This window comes from Triticum dicoccoides, chromosome 3A, assembly GCF_002162155.2.
Source record: "Triticum dicoccoides isolate Atlit2015 ecotype Zavitan chromosome 3A, WEW_v2.0, whole genome shotgun sequence".
Lineage (NCBI taxonomy): Eukaryota > Viridiplantae > Streptophyta > Magnoliopsida > Poales > Poaceae > Triticum > Triticum dicoccoides.
This window is the reverse complement of record NC_041384.1, coordinates 732,785,120-732,803,693: the sequence shown is the minus strand read 5'-3', so window position 1 is coordinate 732,803,693 and position 18,574 is coordinate 732,785,120.

Sequence of the window (18,574 nt, the reverse complement as noted above, 5' to 3'; positions counted from 1 at the left end):
ACCATGCATCCCCGCCGTGTAGACTCACACGTGGACATGTGTGCATGCATGTTGTGGGTCCAGCTGAGTGCGATGCACGGGACTGGCCTTGGTTACTAGGTCTAACATCACGCGGCATCGAGATTTGAGGCAAATGAAGGAACGGGCCCCGCACTCCCTTCACAGGACGGACGCATTCCCACTCCGTGGCTTGATCCAGCATGGTATATGGCCCCAGTTGCCCACAACCTACGTGAGGGCCTACACATGCCGCTCTCGATGTTTTAGCACACCCTCTAGGGGTCGTATGATTACACTTGTGCTAGGTCCCGTGAATTTTCGGCCCCTCGATAATTTGCATGGATTATAACGGCATATGATGAGCATCATAGCCTAGAGAACGGCGTCGAGGCCACCCCTCCCTTTGGTAGCATATGGTGCATATATGGACCAAAGAGCTTAACATGGGGCTTTCATCCCAATCCTTGCTATGATTTCATGTGGCCGCCGTAGGTCTTGAACTTTCGATGTTACAACCCTAGAAATGTGGTAAATGTCCCGAATATGGGAGGGAGGGGGGGGAGGGGGGAAGGCCACGCAATAAACGATCCCCATAATTTTATGTTTGTTTTATCTGGCAAGACAAACAAGTTTTTTAAAATAAGGGTTTTTAGCATGTTTTAATAAGGATTTTATAATTTCACATTATAAGGTGTTTATTTTTTTCCTAAAACAAATGTGTTGTAAACGCACAAAGCTCCACATTGAGCCTCTCACCATCACGTTCACGTTGAACGCACCCTAAAATGAAGGAGAGGTAGATCGAATCTCCCCACGGGGGGCAACCTCTAGCTAGTAGCTAAATATGGTTAGTTGAGAATTTCTCCCCAACTCTTTTTTTCCTCCAATATTGTGGCGAAATACATGGAAGAAAAATCGTGGGAGGCACGGTGGAACGAGTGCACATGTTTTTCCCCTCCAAAAGTGCACTAGTTGCCATATTGCATGTGAACATGTCACCTGTACAAACAATTGAATTGTCGTTTTTATTTTGTTAACAATTCCTAAATATTGAATTTCAGCATGCACCTACCCCATGTTAGTTAGGTCAAATTTGTTTTATCCAAGCTCCGCCAGCGACCGTGCAGATTCTTGTACCATGCACGTGCTGCTCCGGGCCTCTGGCGTCCAGTACCGGACAGGGGAATCTAGATGTGATGCAATACAATTCATGTTGACCCATATCATGCACCCTTAGCCAACCAAGCCGACAACATGCACCGCTATCCACCTTGATGTAGACCATGCGGTAGTGTCCACGATGGGCAAATATGCTCAGTTGGACATGTTTGCTGGCACTAGTGCATGATGCCCAATCTCGGTGTGCAAGACGGGTAGCCATGTGTCGCTTTGACATGCTTGGCTTACGGAGGGAGGGACTAGTTGGAGAACTAACGAACCGAGGTGGGGTCAAGGGTGGATGGATGGTGTGGGTCAACTTGGGTAAAGGGGAACGGTTTGAGGTCATTTGAGCAATGGATGCCATGGCTATGGTCATGAGCTACCTCACTTGCCTTACCACGAAATTTTTCATAAGGGGACAGTGTAAACCTAAAAATTTTGAGTTTTATTTTTGGATATCCTGTTTGTTACATTTATGGAATCGTGTACAACAAATTTGGGGTTATTTTGGATACGGTCAAAAAAATCACTTCATTACAAACAGACCATTTGGTCTCACTTAAGCGAGTTTTTCTAACAAGGTGGTTTTTTCGACCACATCCAAATCACCTGAAATTTTGTACACATGATCTTTTCATAAACATAGACGGAATTTGAAAGTTTTCCATTTTTTAGAAATTTATATAATTTATAGTGGCTCAGTGAAACTCAGGTACATACCTCTGACTTTACCCTAAGGGGACAATGTAAACTTCATTATTGCTGAACTTTCTTTGATAATCATGTTTATTACATGGATGTGACTGTGTTAAAAAAAATTGGGTGATTTGGAAAAGAAAAGGCCCACCAACCCCTGTTCAAGAATTCATCCGATTAACCAGTTAACTTGCAGATTAATCCCTACTCGTAGGGTCACCGAGTAGCCAATTAACCGATTAATCACCCGAGTAATTGATTAAATGGCCGATTAACTTGCCGATTAGCCTATTAATCCCCTACTCGCCAGCTAACCGAGCAGCTACCAGTTAACGATTTCCTCAACAATGCCACCAACTAACAGGAGATATCAAACCCCACGGCGTGCATACGACTAGAAACCCGACAACCATATGGGCCAGGATGCAGGCCCGTGGGACATTGATTTCTCCTGCTAGTAGGCCCCACAGGGCATACATAGAAGTGGATAGGGAACTTGCTGTTTCAGTGAGAGAGGCTCATGCAGTTGGTGTCTCAGCCGCGTATATAAGTAGGTGCGTGCGCGTCTCGCTTGGCGAGGTGAGACTAAACTCCCACCACCCGTCAGTTGCGCTCGGTGCGTCTCAGCGTTGGGCCAAATATTGTTGGCCTGTCCCAGGTGAACCTCAACCGCGTGCTGGACCACGCGTCCCTGTAGATGGTTGGGCTGGCCCATCATGTACGCATATCCTTTTTGTTTTTTGTTTTTCACATATTCTCTTTCATTTATTATTATACAGTTCTAAAACAAAGGTTGTTATAAACGCACAAAACTCCTTTAGCCTCTCACCATCACGTTCATGTTGAACTCACCCTAAAATCAAGGAGAGGTAGATCGAATCTCCCCACGAGGGACATCCTCCACGGAGTAGCTAAATATGGTTACTTCAGATTTTCTTCCCAAGTCGTTTTTTGAGGGGAAAATACATTTTTATTTTTTCCTCCAATATTTGTGGCGAAATACATGGAACAAAAATCGTGGGAGGCACGGGGGCTACCTGTTATTTCCCCTCCAAAAGTGCACTTGTTGCCAAAATGCATGTGAACGTGTCATATTCCACATTTTCCTTAATACATGTTGTACACCTGCACAAACAATTGAATTGTCATTTTTATTTTGTTATCAATTCCTAAATCTTGAACTTCAGCATGCACCTATCCCATGGCGTCTCATCCAAGGTCCCACATCAACCACGCAGATTCTTCTACCATGCATGTGTGATGCTCCGACGTCCGGTACAAGAGAGGGGAATCTTGACCCGATGTGATGCGATTCATGTCTATCCATAGCATGCACCGCTAGGAAACCGGGCCGACAACATGCACCGCTAGCCGCCTCGATCCAGATAATGGGCAAAGATGCTCAGCTGGACATGTTTGTTGGCACTAGTGCATGATGCGCCAATCTTGGTGTGCAAGACATGTAGCCGTGTGTCGTTTTAACATGCTTGGCATACCGAGGGAAGGGACTCGTCGGAGATCCAATGAACCGAGGTGGGGTCAAGGGTGGATGGATGGTGTGGGTCAACTTGGCTAAAGGTTTACGGTGGGTGTCTACGTGGAAAGTGTGCATGCATGGTGTGAATCCAGCTGTGTGTGATGCACTGGACAGGCCTTTTGGATAGGGCCCACATGAAGCGGCAACAAATTTTGAGGAAAATGAAGGAATGGGCCCCACACTCCGTCTGCATGCCGAACTCGTTCCCTCCATTGGCTACATCCAGTATGTGATATGGCATGCCTTCCACATAGCCCGTGTTAGGGCTTATGCGTGCCGCTCTCGGTGTTTGACCACACCCTTCATGGGTCATACGACGAGACCACGCCAGGCCCCGTGAAGCACCGCCTAGACACAAACTGGACGCGTTACCTTTTGGTAGCTATATCCAAAGCACATGCAGACCCGCCGTCTAGACCCACGTGTGGAGCATCACGTAGACGTTTAGACTCATACGTGGACATGCACCCTCTTGGTAGACATTTAGACTCATGCGTTACCTCTTGGTAGCTAGATCCAAACTGGACTCACACCACTTACGCCAGTCCCCGAACCATGCATCCCCGCCGTTTAGACTCACACATGGACATGTGTGCGTGCATGTTGTGGGTCCAGTTGAGTGCGATGCACGAGACATGCCTTGGTTACTAGGTCTAACATCACGTAGCATCGAGATTTGAGGCAAATGAAGGAACGGGCCCTGCACTCCTTTCACAGGCCGGACGCATTCTCTCTTGATGGCACCACACCCGGTCCGGTGAATTTTTAGCCCCTCACGAATTTGCGTTGATTATAACGACAACAGACGGGCATCATAGCCGTAGAAAACGGCTTCGAGGCCACGCCTCCCGTTGGTAGCATATGGCACATATATGGACCAAAGAGCTTAACATGGGGCACTCATCCCATTCCCTGCTATGATTTCATCGTGGCCGCATAAGATCTTGAACTTTCGAGGTTACAACCATAGAAATGCGGTAAATGGCCCAAATATGCGAGGGGGGCGAGAAAGGCGACACAATTACCTACCCCCATTATTGAAGTTTGTTTTTTCTGGAAAGAAACAATTTTTTATAAATAAGGAATTTTCAGCACTTATTAATAACGATTTTATAATTTCACATTGTAAGGTGCATTTTTTTTTCTCTAAAACAAAGGTGTTGTAAACGCACAAAACTCCTCCTTGAGCCTCTCACCATCACCTTCACGTTGAATTCACCCAAAATGGATTTCCCTCTTTTTTATGATTTTCCTTTGTTTTTGTTTTTTAGACAAAAGGATTTTGCTTTGTGTTTTTTGTATTAGTAACATAGGGTTTTACTTTGTGACTGGTAAGCGGCCTGTGGGCCTGTTTGGTTGTTTCTTTACGAATTGGACCCACGGGCCGTTATTTTCTGTGCTTGACACGGATAGGGTCCGTGTCATCACCCCCATCGCCCACACACCCCCGCCCCCTGACCCCCACCCTCCCCACAAACCACCCCGCCGCAACCCCGCCGCCTACTCGCCTGGCGGCTCTCGACGGTTGGAGCAGAAGTGCGCGGAGTGAGATTGGGAGGCCGTCAGCAAGCACCTAGCGACTACCGGCGACTAGTTGAAGTGAGAAACCCTAACTTGTAATCTTCGACTTCTTTGTTCCTTGTTGTGTTGCCGTTTCGGGAGTTGGATATGGTTTCCAAAGTCAGAGATTAGATAGTTAGGATTTTTAAATCGGAGGTTAGGTGGAAGGCGATGCAGAGATTGAAGGAAGTTTTCTACATCGGTGGCTAGCTGGGTATTTTTTTAGGGTTTCGGTATTCCAGGGTTTTCATAACAATGAAAAAGTGCAGATGCGTAACACAATAGCAGCAAATTTCAGCAAACAGTCCTTTAAAAACTTTAAAAAATATTGGCCTTGTGCAGTGGCGAATGCAGGAAGAAACCAGAGGGTGGGCTCAAAACTTATAAGCTGGGCTAGTGGATTAAATTCCTTTTTAGGCCGAAATTAGGTTGGGTTTAGTAAGGCAGCCATTAACCTGTAGTCCTAGATTGCAAGTCAACTAAACATTTCTCAGAATAATACTTACTGCAGTGTTTTTTTTGCAGAATATGAAATTTTCATCCAAATATTTATATCTTTGTAGGGAAATAATAATAAACTCTTAATTTTGTTACCCAAATTAGTTCATATTTTAAAGATTATAAATGTGAGGGCGTACAATATATCAGAGTTTTTAGGAATTATTTTAGTCTTTATTTTTTGTGGTCATGTAGTACCAGGAAAAAGTGAAGTAAGTTCATTTTCTCCAACATGACAGACAAGTGGCTAATTGAGTTGGTTACCCTGACGATCCTTCGTCCGTCCAGAACAGATTTTCTTTTCTTTTTCAAGGACCATATTGTTGGATGCGGATGTATGTAGATGGGCTGTATGTTGAAGGTGTGCGTGTTTACATTCGGGTGGGCCGAGTAACAGCAGTAGTAGGATTTATGTATTCATAGGACTTTTCTCAGAGATTACTGCTCAGTCTCAGACACTACCTCAGTTGTGCTGCAAAGGAGGAGGGGCCAATGCCGTGCGTTGACGCTCGGGGTGAGCCCATGCTGCCGGTTGAGGATGAAGAGAAGGACATGTCTGAACAAGCTATGGTGCGGTGGGCACGCGCTGCGTTGCGGGGTTATGAGGAGTGGAGGGCGAGCCACCCGCTCAGTTCAAGTGTATAATTGTTGATTACTGATGCAGTACCTTCGTTGATTATACTGTATGATTATTGCCTAGTGTGTTTACATGCATAAGCCCTTTTCTTAAATTCTCATCCTTTTCTTTTCTTCATTTTATTTTGTTTACACAGGTGGTGTGCATAACCTGTCGACAGGACTGCAACAGGCCCAATGAAGACGGGTTGACATTTACCATCAGGCTATATGGGGACACTTCAACTCTGGTATAAATAATCATGTCAATTTTACTAGTACTGTGTTTGTTCCCCTCTACTTTGAAGATTAACAATATGTGACACCCCAAAAAAATTTTGGCCTTGTTTTATTAAATTAAATTTTTTGCTAGGAATTAAAACTTTGATTTTTTTGGACCCCCTTTTGATTTTTTGAAACATTTCCTTTCTTATTATCATGGAGTTGTTCCCTAAAGTGAAAACCTTTCAAATATGTTATTGGACTTGTTTAACCTCTCAAGAAAAATTTGCTTGATCTTTATTTTCTTGAAAAATGGTTTTCCAAGGTTATATGGCCATAATTGAACTACAACCATTTGATAAATTCACCTAAAATTCCAACAAAAATTTGGAGATGTCATATGATGTTTTTAAATCACTTTTATACAAAAATATCTTTTATTCATGTAATATTTTGAGCTCCGCATCAATTTTTCTTCTCTGGTCCAGAGTGCAATTTTGCACTACAACCCATTTAAATATTTCTTTCTGGCCTCCACCAAAATTATGGGATGTTGGTAGTAGCATATGATTCAACTTTATGCAAAAACCCAGTGATGTTATTTGAAAAATTTGAGTGAATCAACCTCATTTTCATTCTGGTCCAGCCGTGTGATTTCTACTACAACCCTATTTATTTTTGCTCCAGTGACCTTGTGCCTTCTCCTACTTGTAGTCAACCCTACAAGACCCCTAAGTCCAGGAGCATGCACCCATTTGAATATTTTTGGTTCATGAAATAATGCCATTGATCTCCTGTCCAGAATTGCAGTTTTACAAAACTTGCACTAACAAGTTTGCGCTTTTCACAAACTAACCTCACCACCCTCTTATTCATCTAAAGAGACCCCACTCTGGAAGTTTTGGCCACTCCAAGAAATGCCTAGGTGCCTGTGGCATTTTGTCAAACACCTAGAGTGCATGAACAGCTTTGACATGAATTTTGTCATTGCACTGTGAACTTGCACCTCTGATCAAACTAACCTGTCCACTAAGCCTCTAGATGACTTTAACCTAGGTCTGTTAAACCCCAACCTCACCCGAGACCTCTAGCATGCCCTGGCATTTTGTCGAGCACGTTCCGTGCGTGCTCTGGGCGTGAGCAGAGCACGCGTTTTGCACGTGCCGCGCCCGAGCCGCCGCGTTGCGCCCCTGGGTTTGGCCCGATCTGCAGAGCCGCGCCACGCGCTCCCCTTCTCACCGCAACGCACCAAGAGCCCCTCGCCACGGCTCCGGCAAGCCAGGAGCTAGCCGCCACGGCCGCCGACAGCCCCTACTCAGTTCAACACCGCCCAAGCCTCTCCCGCTCGCCACCTGGCCCCTGGAACAGCGCGAGCTCATCCACAAGCGTGTCCACTAGCGCTCATCGCCGCCACGATGCCCTAGCTACAGAATGGCGGTCGCCGGCGACCTTATCCGCGGCCACCGTCGGAACCGACCCCGATCGCCTATTTAAGGAGCCCCGAGCTCGTCTCCGCACGCAGGCAGTCCCAAGTAATCTCCCTAGGACCCCCATTGGCAGCCAATCGATCCGGGGAGGTCTCCTTCCCCATCTCCGGCAACCGCAGCCGCCGCCACTGCCCCGGCCATTCCGGCGCTACCAGAGCCTTCCCCCTCCGTTCTCTTCACCAGGAGCTCTCTCTTCCTCCCGTGAACCCATCCCCCTACTCAATTTTGATCGGGAACCACCGTAGCCCCAAACTCACTTCGCCCGACGGCCACCGTCTGCTGCGGAGCTCGCCGCCGGCAGCTCCGTCCACCCCAGAGACCAAAGTGACCACCGGAGTGACCGCCTCGGCCCCCTGAGCCCGCGGGTGACCTCTGCTTCTCGAACGGCGCCACCGTTCGCCGGCGAGCGTCGCCGGAGTTCCGCCCCCTCTCGGGCAGAGGAAGAGGAGGGAAGGTGGACTAGTCAAACCTGACCGGTGGGCCAGGCGGGCCCACTGTCAGTGACACACGCTCGGTCCATGCTGGATAAGTGGAGGCGCGTTTCCAGAATACGCCTTCGACGTGTACGTATATTCGAAACGTTTTTCTTTTTCTGTTTTAATTTTAAATAACAAATTTTGACCAAAACTTTGACTGAGCTTAACTTTTTAAATACAACTCCAAATGAGTTGATTCTTTTTCCTACATCCCTCAAATTCTGTCTAGTTTATTTTGAGATTTATTTGAAAATTTTCCAAACAACTTTTTTTGTACTGTTTTTGAAATATGTGTTATCTGCATATTTTTGAAAATAGGATTTTGGAAGAGAAGAAAGCTTTCAAAAGATTTGGAGTGCACCCTGCCCTTACACACCATGAAGGCAAGCATTCTGAACCCCGGCATAATATTTTTGGTGTGTTAGTTGACTCGTTTATAACACCATCTCATTTCGGAGAACTCGTTATTTTATGTGGCGATGTGATCATTTGCATGAAGGCATATTAGTGATTTCCTTGCTGTTGGAAATGAATATACTTGTGATGGTAATCATCCTCATGTGCCTTGCATGCATGCCGAAAAGGAATCCGGGAAAGCCTCTGCCTTGGGTAGGAGTGAGCTTGTCGCCGGTCCCCCATTGGGACGGTTATGTCCGGTATGGCATAGTAAGGTATAATGGGTGGTGATTTCGTCGGTTGAAATATATTTGATATACATGTCATGCAGGGAATTTATAAACCTCCTGAGTCGACCGTAGATCGAGTCTTGCTCCGGTAACCCCCATACGTGTTCGTACTACCACTTGTCCCTGCCACAGGTAGGGTACGGTTCAGTAAGTTGTTAACCCTTGTCTTGGCACACACCGTACAGAGAGGCCATGGTGGAAGATGTTGGTTGTAGCCGGTAGGCATGCCACCTGGTCAGGGGACATGGGTGTTTCCGGTTGGGACCGAGAGGGGAGGCCACCCCTTAGAGCGCGCGATATAAATTTGATTCCATGCTACGCGAGGTTGTAGCCTCCCCACTTAGAGTTTTGCTTAACAAGTGTCGTGGGTGATTCCAGACACCGATGAGTTAAGCTGGTGTGTGCAAGTTAGGCGTGTTTTCAACAAAAAGGCCGTAGACGGAATTAGTCCCGATGGACTAAAGGAATCCGTTACTCATGGGTAAAGAGTACACCCTCTGTAGAGATTAAACCTATTCGAATAGCCGTGTCCATGGTTAAGGATTACAGTCTGGGATGGGTCAAGGGTTGGTCTTAGTGTCGGTCTTCGGAGGAGAAAATTGATAAAACCAGAACTTGGATTGTGACTTGTGAAGATTATGGTTATTATTATTTTGGACTAACCCATTATATCATTGAGTATCCCTGGGACGGTTCTACCTCCTGGATATTCATTGTGATTATTTGTTTTATAAGCCCTTTATGTGGTGTCGCTGAGACGCCCGACTGTGGCATTGCTTGTTATTTATTTATTTTATAAGCCCTTTATGTGGTGTCGCTGAGACGCCCGACTGTAGCATTGCTTGTTATTTATTTATTTTATAAGCCCTGTATGTGGTGTCGCTGAGACGCCCGACTGTGGCATTGCTTGTTATTTATTTATTTTATAAGCCCTTTATGTGGTGTCGCTGAGACGCCCGACTGTGGCATTGCTTGTTATTTATTTATTTTATAAGCCCTTTATGTGGTGTCGCTGAGGCGCCCGACTGTGGCATTGCTTGTTATTTATTTACCTTATAAGCCCTTTAGGTCGTGTCGTTCAGACGCCCGACTGCGGCATTTTATTCCCCACTCCATTATTGCTTATTCATGTTGCATATAAACAACCTGCTTGCATGCATAAAAGATGTTTTATTTATGACTGACGATGTGATCATAGAATTTTTCAGTGCATGATTATCAATTATATTATCCCAGTGTTCATAATGTTTGCGAGTACATTCAAAGTACTCACCGGCTTGTCCCTGGCTATTGTCTTGGCCAGATTTCTGCTTGGAGAGGAGCGTTGCGGTGACAGCCCCGGAAACTAAGCAACGGAGATAGCAGCCTCGCGAAGATAGGAGTTAACCTGGTCAGCTGTTCCTGTGGGAAATGGAGTCCCATAGACCGTGGTGATCCACAAACCGCTTCGGCCCTCAACCACTAGAAACCATTTGACGTACTCATAGGCCACAATGGTCTTGTACTACATATTTTGCACTTTTGCTTGGAATTTCTGTATCAAGTTGGTGCCTCATCAGCTAACAGTAATCCTAGGGCTGGTGAGCACGACGGCCATTTTCTGGAAATCAATGTCTGGAAAATCCGATCGTGACACAATATGTAGGAAATAAATAAAAAATTAAATTCTACATCTACAGATCGTGCCATGCTACGCAAGGCACCAGTTCAGCGCCATCCCAGACAGTTCATTGCTTTTTCAAGCGAGAGGGAGCCGCATGTATGATTTTGGCGTGTACAAAGGGAATTCAAGGGCGGTCATCTATGGTGAAAACTGGTGCGGGTTTGTTGAAGACTTCGACCTGCGAGAAGGCGACCTTGTCTCCTTCGATTTGACTGAAGACATTCCTATGGTGTACTGCTGCAACCTGCCAAGGACATGCGATCAACAAGAAGAGCGTAAAGATCCTCTAGAATTAGCTGTCATAACGAAGGGAATTAATCTTACGAAGCAAGAGGAGCGTAACCTACATGACCTTTTGGCGATGAAGAAAGGTTATATAGGTGCATTTTTTGTCCACCGCTTCACCAAGTCGAACATAGGAGGAAAGACGATGGTATGTTTTTTGGTGTACTAGTATTTTCTATTTGGTATGCAATTTTCTTTGTTTTTTCATGGAGAGAAAGTTTAATGATATGCTATTGTAGCTGAAACCAGTGAATACACTAAGGTGTGTTTTTGCATATCCTTTTGTTTCCCATAACTAAAGATCCTTATGTAATATATGTAGATGTAGCTGAAGATCCTTTTGTTTACTGCTCCTTCACATATTTGATAATTTTTCTTCCTATGACGGTGCATACAGAGATTACAGGTGAAAGTTGTCGACGCCCTGAAGACCCCAGGAGATGGGGAGATACCGGGAGATGGGCTTGCTGGCATTCGGCTATGCAAGGACAGTTTCATGTCGGTCAAGTACCACAAGTGTGATGATGGCCGCATCATCTTCGGCAAGGGATGGAGTGATTTTGTTGACAGTGAAGAGCTTAAGGTTCATAAAGCCGTTCTTTTCGGTTTCAAGACCACCACCTGTGAAGATCTTCAGATCGAGGTGGTTATGAACATGCTGACCGATGAGCCACAAATGTAGCACGACAACGCAAGAGTGTCCTTTACACTAGGTATAGTGCGAAAACTATTTTGATAGCAGTTATGCATCTATGGGGTTACGTCTTCATTATGTCTTGGGTGATGATGACTATGAGAGGAGGACATGTTGCAGTTAGAGTAAATGCTAGGATTCGGCCCTATTCAGGACTCAAAATAGGTCTTTCACAGGTGGTTGCTTTATTGGCTACTGTTTCCCTGGCTATAATCATGAACGATGGTAATGCAAATGGAATCGTTAAGGCGGTTTTATTAATATTTTAAATCATGGAGTTAAGATGGTAGAACTACCTATGAGTGTTTGCTAGGAGATGCGGGAAGGGCATCAGTTGTGTTCTTGACTCTTTGGCAATGCAGGAATAATGTGAGATTACAAAATAAATGGTATAGTGATCTTATGATTCTTGTTTAGCTAATTTGCTTGTGGATCATGGGATGGTCTATATTGCAGATGAAGGTGGTAAACAAAGAGGTGCTGATGGTCTATATGCGCACGCTAGAGCATGTAGCAGGTGAATTGTACAGTTCATCGCAAGTGTGGAGTCACAGGGTACTGCGGTGTCGCCTGCGCATCTCTGGCGTAGTTTTATTTTTTGGACCTTCATGTTAAGTCTAGTTGGGCTTGCTACCATGTATGATTTGTGCTGCTAGTTGATTACTTTAGTTTCTAGCTGTAGTTTGTATCAGGGGCTTGAAAGACCATGTGTTTTCTGTTAATGGAAAATCAGAGGGGGCGACCCTTCTTTTGATTAAAAAAATGAACTTTCTCTATGCAATTAAAAAATAAAATTTCTCTATTCAAACCCAGTTGAGAACAGTATTCATTATAAATTTGAAATAATCTTTTGGAAAAAATGGCTATCGCATTCTGTGTATTCATTATAAATCTGAAATAATCTTTTGGTAAAAATGGCTATCGCATTCTGTATCATAGCTAGCAAAACCGAAACAAAATAAACGTCTTAAGTATAATATCTCGTGAACATGGATCAAATTAGGCAAGACAGCTAGAATAAAGGATGATTCAACTCGCAGGAAATTTGAACTTACGACTTACTAGCAGTATAATAAAGTTTACAGACTATCCGCTAGATAAATAGAAGAAACATTTTATGTTGATTCATTCCTCCTTCCAGACTTCTTTGATCGCCTGGATGGTTTGGCGAGATGCTGGCGCTGACTCTCGAACCCCTTCTGGAAGTTCACCAACCGCCTGTATACGTCGTAGGTGGCATACGCGTCCATGGAAGCATAATAGATGTTCTTCAAGGGCAAGGGCGCTTCTGCCCATATATGGTGGTCATCTTCTGTGAGAACGTCCTTCATCTTGTTGTAGCTATGGTGGATGATGGAACCAGCGTAGTCAGCGAAGCCATACTTTGGCTTAATCGTCACTGGATCAGGCACTCTCCACATATTCTGGATATCCACAAAGTTTTGTACCACCAGACCAACATGCTTGAGTTTTTTCTTGTCATTCTCGATGTCCACCCCAACAAAGGTGTACTCCTCATCGAGCAGGAAGGTGGCAAGCAGGCCGCAGTGCTCATCAGCAATGTTTATGTGGTACACGAGGACGTAGGTGCCAACGCATAACTGGACCACGGCCGCCATCTGTGTCGGACAACGAGGCCAGGTGTACTCCACATCCAGTGCAACTATCTTCTGGTCGTCGTTCCGCGGCCAGTATTTGAATCTGCCAATACAGTACTCAACACAGCTAGCCTTGTTCGTGTACTTCACACAAATTTCGGTATTTCCATCTGCCCTAGCATTATAATCATTCTCGAACGCCATGCCGAAGGACTGTAATTGATGAAACCAGTATAAGACATGAAGCATGACAATAACATGATAACAATAAGCTGAGATGAATATGACGGCAGATAGTATAGGAATTCTGGCGCTATTGAAAGTTTATGTAAACAAGTGCATGAACAATTTAAACTAAACAAGTACTCCCTCTGTAAAGAAATCACTAAAGTAGTGAACCAAAAGTTGTTATATTTCCTTGCAGAGGGAGTATATGCGAATTAACAATATAAATTTACGCTCTTGAAATATTTATCTAAACAACAGCATCAACAATCAAGAATAAACATGTATCTATGAATTGTTCATCACCCATGCAGATGAAATTGTGTGTACAAACTAAAGAAGCAGGAGAAAAACAAGAAATTGACAAGACAACAGACTAGATGTTGCATGTAGATGAATCTGTGTGCAAAATTCTCATAAGGCAACGGACTACATGTTGCAGGCAGATGAATCTGTGCGCACAAAATAAAGAAGCAGGAGAACAAGAAATTGACAAGAAGAAGGCCATCGTATGTGCTGCTACTAGAGAACTACTAACAAAATTGACAGGAAGGAGAACTCACCGTTCCAGAAGCCAGATTGTTGGGAGAGTGGGCGACGCAGAGGAAGAGGGAATCGAGAGGACGCAGAGGCAGAGGAACCATTTTTGGAGAATCATGGCAGTGAGGACGAAGCGCCCTCGCGCATGCCCGTCCTAAATAATTGGGACGGGGCTCGTCCCGCCTGCTGGAATCCTCGCTTCCTTTGTCATGTTCACATTTAAAATGGGCTCACCCATAGGCCCGTATAAGAAAGCACAAGAAGCCCAAACGCTTCACGATTGAGATTACTGATCTAAACTTGCTAAAAAATTCTCAAAATAAAAATATAGCTAAAAAAACTTTACGTGATCTAAAACTACCTCTTTGTGAGATCCCAAATTCCCAATATTTCCTTGTGGTGGGTTGTTAGAGAATTCCCTATACATAAACATTACGTGATCTAAAACTACCTCTTCGTGAGATCCCAAATTCCCAATATTTCCTTGTGATCGGTTGGTAGAGAATCCCCTATAAATACGAAGCTTTTCACGGCACAGATCGTATACTTCCACCCCATGCCTCCCACCCCACGCCGACCATACCTAGCCTTCCATGACTACACCGAATTACCACCCCACACCACCCAAAGTAGCTCCCAGGTCGGTGAAGCCGATGGAGCCGTCATCTTCAAAGCCTACGTCGGCGAATCCTGAGATGAAAGACAAGGGCACGTCAGAGAAGCCGACGAAAGAGAAGGGCACGTCGGAGAAGCCGGCGAATCAAAAGATGAAAGCGAACGGCAATGGAGCTGGTTGCCATCGAGAGAATCCTCCGGTAACGATCGAGATCCTTGTATTGTGTATACACCCTCCTTCCCAAGTCTGCATGCAATCCCATTATTTACGGCGCACTTCTTTTTGATCTCGTTTAGTTACAGCCATAACGAACTATCCCTATTTTACCGAAGGGAGATTGGTGTGTCTAGAAAGGCTTGCACGAATCTTAGCATAAAACCAATGACATAGGACTTAGATAAGCAATACTTAGAGCACATCTACACGTGCTTTAGAAAAACTTAAGGGAGATCGTGGATACCTTCCTCTCTTAGTTTTTAGTCGTGAATGCCTCTCTCTGTAATGAAACTTGCGCTAATTTTTGTGCTGGAAAGTTCTACGTGCAATGATATGGAAATGAAGGACTAGTAATTCAACTTTGTTTAAAACCAGCAACCGAATCAACAAAATAATCGTAGTACTCCTAAATGCCTGATCAAATACGCAGTAGACAGAATACAAAGTAGTTTTGTACGTAAGTTGCACGCCTCACTTATTTGGCATTGAGAACATAAAATGTATGTACTATATTAAATTTTAGGTTGACGAGAAATAAAGGAGAAAACTAAAGAGAAAGATGGACAGTAGGATCACATGTTACATTCCTAGTATGGTGATTATCTATAAAGTATTGATCTTGTGATCATGTATGCAATTATTTTCGTAAGCGTGACGCCTGAAACTTTAGTAGTGTACATAGAACAAAGTCTGCTCTTTGTACTAAAAATCTATACTATTATCAGTCAATTTGCAGACAGAGATAGCTTGTTTTTCTATGTCTGGTGTTCATAATATGGCCTAGAAGCTCTATATTTTCATGCAACAATGTAGAGCACAATTTTGATATTGGCATAGATTACATCTAGTCGGTTCTATGCATGTTTAAACGAATACCATACAGAATCTAATCACACTATTTGTACATTCAGGGAACTCAGGTTGCTTCATTGCTGCAATACGAGAAGTTCGTAAAAGATTTAAACGCACAACAACTGACGTACATCAAGCTGATTGGACTGTGTGAACTTCTCAAGACTCCTGGCATGAGAATGAGACGTCTACTGTGCCAGGCCATCGCTTATTCATTTGATGCAGAGCAGGATGCCTTTATAATTAATGGGAGACCATGTAGAATCACACTAAAAGATGTGGAGCATATAACAGGCCTGCCCTGCATGGGGAAGAATCACGTCTCTTCAAATCACAATGATGCTTTGGAGTTGTGGAAGGAACTGAAAGACCCCAATGACACAAAAGTAACTTCGAAAGGATTGCTAGCCAAGATGAAAGGCAACAACGCACCTAATTTTGTCAGGCAATTTGTCTTGTACACCATAGGCAAATATGTATGCCCGACAACACAGCAGTATGTGGACAACAGATACCTTGATATTGTTAGAAATGTTGAGACAATAAAGAGCACCAATTTTGGACAGCTTACACTTGACCATCTTATGACTAGCGTCAGGAAATTTGTAAATGGTGGAGCAAATCTGGAGGGCAACCTACCATTGCTGCAAGTAATACAATCATTATTAACATACAATACATTTAATTTTATGGAAAATTTTCTAAGATGTTTTTGTTGTAATGCAGACGTGGTACTACGAGAAGTGAGGGTGCACTAATTGGACTCTACCATCTCGTATGCATCAAGGTTAAGGCCGCTGATCCAAAACTGGAGTGACGAGAAGGCACAGAAGGTTGACAACATAATCAACAAAAATTATATAGGGGTTGGAGAGGTAAAGTGTTTGTACTGTGTGCCTGGATTATCTACCATACGTTTTGAATGATACTAACGACACTAACATATAGTATGTCGATGACCTGCTGCGGCCTTTCAATCTGCCACCAGTTGGGACGTCGGTCAAACCAAAGACTGACGGTCAGACAAATGATGAACATCAGACACAAATATATATTGTAACTTTGCAAGTACAATCAAAGTCATATGCTTCTAACTGTTGTAATTTGCAGGATAAGGCACTCATGGGCCGTGTATTGGCTGATTTGAAAGAAGTTGCCTCCATTGTGCGGGAAGCGAGTGCACAACAATTTGATAGGATGAGCACCCTTGAAAAAAAATGGATGAGTGCCTTAGGCGTACACTTGTGAATGGCAGACGCACGGACGACCTCATCACAGAATTCAATGTAAGTATACCATTATGAGTTTCTATAAATATTTTTACTATCAATACTCTCCACACTAACACATTTGTTTTAAAGAACCACCGCTATGGAATATTTGATGCTGATCGCCCAGGAGTAGAGGACATACAGCTATCTGACCTAGGAGTACCTGCGGACCCAATGGAGGTCCCAGGAGAGAATACTACTCACCAGCAAAAACAAAAAAGACACGGAGGTCATTACCAAAGGCATTTCTGCTAAGGGAATACAAAAAGATAACATGGATGCCCCCATGAAGAACTTAGCTAAAGATTTGCAGCCTGCTCCTAGTTTGCAATCGCGAAAGCATTCAAAAACCACCACAAGCCTTGAAGCTTTCATGGTGATACACATTTCACATCTAACTGATTTTGTTTTAAGTTAATGAAGATTCGTAGCTAACAAGTGCTTTATTTCGAATCACAGGATCCTCTGAATTTGAGGCACAATGAGAATGTGCGAAAGGCTGAAGAAAGAAGAGATCAAGATGATGAAGATGTCAGTATTGAGGTGGGGGGAGAGGCAGGTACCAAAAGCAAACACCGGTCTGCTAAGGCTAAGGCAATAAAGGAGCCGGAAGAGACACATGTCTTCCCAGTTGATGAGGACAACTATGATGATTCTTTAGCTAAGCAGTGACAAGATAGCGTGGTTGATTCCATGCTACCAACTCATACGAGCATCCGGAAAAGAGTGTCATCTTCATTATTGTGCAATGAAGATTATGTTTTGTACGATAGTGATAAGAAGAGAAAGAGAAACAGGACTCCATCGGAGTCTACCAACGATTCCAAGGACACAAAGAATACAAAGAGGAAAAACCGTGCAAGCATTTTTAAAGATACAAACACAGGTGCTTCGAGGCTGGAGACCAACCTTGACAAGTTTCGACAGAATCACGTGGCCGAAATTGTCAACACCTCAGATCTTGATAAACAATTGGTGGTAATTGATGACATTGTTCTAGTACAGAAGCATTTGCAATGCCTCACCATGACAGATGGAGTTTTAGATGACAAATGGTTGGGTGACGAATTAAGATATTTGCCAAATTATTTTATCAATTTTCTTTTGCACAGTACAATTAACTTGAATTTTGTTTTAGTTGGTTGATGCTGTGATTCAGATAATGCGTCATCATCATCCTGAGGACATAAGGGACGGGCAACTGGTTTACATTGAGAGGGTGGCCGGCGTCGCTAAGCTCGAAAGAGATGGTAAGGTAGAGAACAGCCACGAGGCCGCTTTGGCGGGCTGTCATGGAACAACAAAAGGAGACAACTACCTCAGACATGATCTGGTACCATCTGACCATGACATAAACACATTTATTTTTGTAATCATTATGCATGTTGATGTAATCATCTTTGCTGTCCAGGTTTTTCTACCTATGAACATGGCGAACACCCACTGGTTCCTTGTGGTCGTAAACCCCAGAAGGAGGGAGATTCAAATTCTTGATTCACTTTTCAGCTACGTAGTAACACAAGTGGTTCACGTGGTGAGATTTTAAACGTCTTTCAATATAACACAGCATTTAGCATCATACCTAACCTTGAACCGTGAGCAACTTCTCATACCATGGACTTTGGTAGATACGTGGTGTGGAAGCACATCTGAGAGCATCGCTGCGAATCAATGGA